Source organism: Adiantum capillus-veneris, chromosome 13, assembly GCF_014529385.1.
Source record: "Adiantum capillus-veneris isolate H3 chromosome 13, ASM1452938v2, whole genome shotgun sequence".
In the NCBI taxonomy this organism is placed as follows: Eukaryota; Viridiplantae; Streptophyta; class Polypodiopsida; order Polypodiales; family Pteridaceae; genus Adiantum; species Adiantum capillus-veneris.
This window is the reverse complement of record NC_140943.1, coordinates 94,988,496-94,993,572: the sequence shown is the minus strand read 5'-3', so window position 1 is coordinate 94,993,572 and position 5,077 is coordinate 94,988,496.

The following is a 5,077-nucleotide window of genomic DNA, read 5'->3' as shown; positions in this document are numbered from 1 at the left end:
GGGAAATTTATTGAGGTTAGTATATATGTGAACCCTTGCCCCCATTTTATTATCATATAATTATTCATTGCCAAGGTTGATTGGTTTAGGATACTCTCTCTCTCTCTCTCTCTCTCTCTCTCTCTCTCTCTCTCTCTCTCTCTCTCTCTCTTTCATGCTCACTCTCCTTGGTCTCTAAGCTTTTGCATCGTCGACTTTGACACATTTTTTTTTATAAAGGGAGCTTATACAATCCACAACACAAAATTCTAGATTCCATAATGTTATCACCAAAGCCGAGTGTAGTATGAAAAGTTGCGGGATGTGTGTCTAACCTTAGTCCTATCTTATTGCAGACATAGCGAGAACCACAAATAAATTGTTAATCCATGGGACGAAGCTCACTCGACTAGTGCATAGAGGCTACAAGAGGTTTTCAATCTCTTGAAAAACAACAAACAACTTGCATCTAACTCAAGCCACATTCAAGTGACTGAAATCACCAAAAGCCAATCGCTCATTGAAAAACAAATCACATCCGTTACAACATCAAATGACGTCCAAACGTAACGAAACTTCTATGACATGATTATAAGACCTAAGGACACATGCTTATGGTCTCAAATCCCACTCTAGGTCAAGTGCGAAAATCACGATTATTAATAGCAGTGGATTTTTGACCTAGTCCTTTTTGACCCAGAATACAACTGAATGCTTAGCAATGATGCCCCAATACCCGGCCTATGCTTATAAGTTTTTGATTTTGAAGTGGAAATTCCTAATTAGGATGAAATTAGGTTGCGGGTTGACGGCACTAAAAGCTACAAAATACTGTGAAGTGCTTACGTTAATGCGTAGAGCTGTTACCTGCGGTTGCAACACACAAAAGACATGACTGCAATGTGCAGTCGGGGAGGGAGTAGGAAGCGCGAGAAGGAGAGAAGTGAGTGCGGTTAGCTCACACTGTGTATTTCATTATCCAAAGCTTAATATACAAAATTGGCTTTTATACCTTAGACAAGGTTTTTGGTGGTCAAAACTAATAATCTGGGAGCTCTAACCAAATATAAGTTGATACAATATAGAATCTTTTAGCCCGGCTCATTGATTAGAAAGTTTATCTGAAAAATAGGTATTAGAATATTCTCGATTCATTAAAATAATAATTGTTTTTACAATGAAAGCAACAAAAAATGGTATCCTCGTTAGCTTGCTGCTAACATTCCCCTCCTCCTTGCCTGTGTCATCCCTTGACACAGCTTTATGGGCTGAAATAATCTTTGGGTTGATGGCTAGCGAGGTGGTCTTTAAGTGCATGTAGAGCTTTTTCATATCTAATCTTTCTTTCTTTTTTCGAAACCTGCAAAAATTGCATAGTGACTCTCTTCTTTAGCCTACGAATTTGGAAGTTAGGTTGTTGATCACTGGCCCAAAAATCTATGTTCCCAAGTGAAAAACCTTGTGTAGAATGCTTCCTCAAATGCCAACATATTATGATATGGCAAGAACATGCAACGGGCGTAGCAGCCATAAAGGACTTCTTTGGAAGGTTGACCGCTGAGGTCGTATCATAAACCCTTATTGCCCTCAAGGAAGGACATCCACGATGCTCCTGCTTGCTCTGGCTCATGAAAGGCTTCAATGCATGTGAGCAGCATTCGGAAAATTTTGTGGAGCATACCACACGAGAGATCAGAGAGACTTTTGAACAATTCCATGATTCCCGTTAGGGTTTTCACCATGTATTTCTCTGTCGGCCTTCCCTTCTCTAGAACTGGCAATCTCGGATAATTCAGCCATGTAGGACGCTTCTTTGTCATTGCCTCGTGTGCTTACCACATTCTTACTCTTGGTACAAGACAAAAATTTGGGTCTTTTTGAAGTGATGCAAGTGCTCTTGTGAACAGAATCAAGTATCTAGGATTCTTATTCAGCCAGCTCTTTCTCCACTTGGGGTGGACTTCATCTGCGCCTTCTTCTTGCATGTCTTTATATAGTTGTTCCTTGACCTACAGCTCAACCTTGATCAAGGGATATGGCAGTGATTGCTGATGCCATTGTGCATTGATTTGGTTGGGAGTGAGTTGAGTAGCATTGACACAATGAAGAATACTCAACTCCCAATATTGCTGCTTTCCACTGCTCATCCGTCTTTTGAGAAACTTTCTCCTTAAGTGCATCTTCTTCAGCTTTTGACAACTGGACCATTGGCACTTGATCGGCATCTGTTATTGGTACTTGAAATTCTTCTTCTCCACTTAGCCCTTCTGTCGGCTGTGTTTCCATCTCAGCAAAAGAGACTGAGAAAATATCAATGTGGGGTTGTTCTGATGTACCTACTTCTTCCTGCATCTCTTGTTGTCCATCTCGCAGTAGTTGCTTAACTCTCTTCAACACTGCTATCTGCTTGAGCATCTCTCCTTCTCTTTGTACCCGCATTAATACAAGGTCTCCATGTTGTGACTGCTCTAGATTTAGCTCTAGCTTGAGATCTTTATTATTTTCTCCAGTGCTCTATACACTTCGTCTGTACCTTTGATCGAGGAAACTGCGGATTTTCTCTTATCTGTCGCAAGAAGGTTTCCTGATTGTTGATCCTCTACTCTGAGTATTGTAGTGAAGCATTCACCACGTCGAGTTGCACTTGAATCTCTTGAACTGACAGAGTTGTAGTTAAGAGTTTGTTTGGTAACCTCTATTAATTGTTTGTCCTTGTTCTTGCAGGCGTCTGACAACTTTGTGAGAAGTTCACCTAGCTCCTCCATTTCCTTTTGCTTCTTTTCTCTGGCTAGCTGGTGTTGTTCAGCTTCAGCTTTCAACTCTTGGACTTGTTTTTACAGATTGATGATGAAATTTAATCTGTCCTCTAGCTCTCCTTGAAGAGTGTCTATCACCATTTCCAACTCTCTAGCCTTAGCATTGCGGCTAAGTGATATTGATCACATTTTTTCTGTCATCTCCTACATCTGCTTTGCATATTCATTAACTTCGAGAATGAACTTATCATTTTTCTGCCAGTATTCAATTTCTGTGAGCTGCCTAGATGATTCAGGAGTCTCTTTGTGTGGTTCCTTGGGTGGGATTGTGACAGTTATTACTGGTTGCGATGGTGCTTCTACCTCTCTTTGTGGTTGTGTGGTTGCTTTGGTTGTTTCTTGCTGGGTGGTGGTAGACGGTGTGGCCTTTGTTTCTTGTGTCTTTGGATGCTCAAAACTTGTTGCCTCCTTTGGTTCAGGACTTGCTGCTTTTCCTAGTTTTGGCTCTTTTGCTTTACCTTGCTCAAAAGTAGTTGTTGCCTGTTGTTCATATCCTGCTGCCTCTTGTGGTTCACCTTCCTTTTCCTTGGTTTTCGTGCCCTCTGTGGGTCTATCTGTTGGTGATGGTAGATGGATTGGCATGGGGTGGTTGTGTTGTTCCGTAGCACGTGACGATAGTCTGGGAGACATCTCACTTTGTTCATACTGTGTCTCTCCTTGTGTTGTTTCCTCTTCTGCTTGTCTCTGCCACTCTGCTGCATCTTCCCTTGCTTTTATTTCTTCTTCTTGAGCTTCTTTTTGCTTCAGGGCTTCTGCTTTCTGGTACAAGCATTCAAGAGAATCCTTGGGATCTTCTGGTTCCTTCCTAGCAGGATTCTTGTTTTGGGGCCTTTCATATCCCTTGGAACCCACCGTGCTAGGTCCTCACTTGTAGCTTGGCGGCTTCTTTCATAGGTCCTTTTTCCCGTTCGAACCTCGCTTTCTTTTGATGAGGTTCTTCTTGATGTGCAACCACTGTCTTCTTCTTTATCTCCTCTCTTCTGGCTCTCTTCTCTTCATTGTCTGAGCTTTTGCTTCTATGTGCTTCATGAGAGCTTTCTTCAGACTCCTCATCATATTTGTAAACTCTTTTTGTCAATCTTGTGATTCTTGGAGATGGCTGTGCTGACACTATCCATGTGTTTTGATCTGGAACAGGTTGCAAATTGTCTGTCATGTCAATAGCATGGTATGCTATCCTTGTGAGTACCTTAGGTGCTACCAGATAGGTTATCTTGCCCTCTTTCTTGGTACCCTTCAGCGTGGATAACACATACTGTGCGTGATTGATGGGTTGCCTGGTCATTGACTTTAACACTTGCGTAGATGTAGTCGCAACTGCATGATTGGGTGTTGTATACCTTGGTGGTCTCTTTACAAGAAAGTAGAAGTATTGGTGATATAATTGTGCGGGTTCTTCCGCTTGTTTCTAGATGAGATCAGCAGGTTTCTTTGGTGAAAGTTCCTACTGTCTTTCTGTCTCTACCTCTCATCGTCATCCCTTCTGTCGGCAACATGAGAGCGTCAGCCACTATTTCTTTTGTAATTACCACTTCTACTTTCTTCCTTTGCTAGTCAGTAATCTGGGTTGTTCCATCTTCCTTGATTGTGGACAGGAGCACATAGGCTTTTTGAAAATATACACCACATGGTTCTTGGTCGTAGTACTGTTTGAGTCCAAGTCTTCTCTTAGCTTCTTTTGTTTTGAGCTTTGCTGCGACATCGTAGACCTCTTTTGGCAAAAGCTGTAGTTCTACCTGATGTCCTTCGTCACTTTTAAATTTACCAGTAGAAAACGTTGTTTTGTTCTCCTCAAGTTGTTCTTTTGATAGATAGGTTGCTTTGGCTGTCTTTATTGAAATAGGGTCCAGTTGGTATGGTGGCAACTCTTGCAGCTTGTCTTTTTGGGATACCCTCTTCTTGGCCGTCTCCGCAGCTTGCATTGCTCCTTTTAATTGCATAGAGTACCAAAGTTAGAAAATTTGACAGGTTTTGCCTCTGAAACGTCCTTCAGTCTGAATTGCTGACAAATTGAGTCCAATTTGCTTCAAATTAATTTTTGAAGAGGCATAGATGCATAAAAACATGTAAAGATCAAAATCATGAAGTCCAAGAAAAAATTTGCAACAAAAGTAAATAATCGCGATTATTTATAGCTGATGGATTTTTTCAACTTTTTGCAATTTTGGCATCATAGGCTTGAAATCGACATCAATTAGATACTCTGAGTGAAGTATGGACTCATTTGAATGCACAGGGTGAAAATGGTGCCGGATTTAAGCTTTCAGTCTCTGAAACAGTAG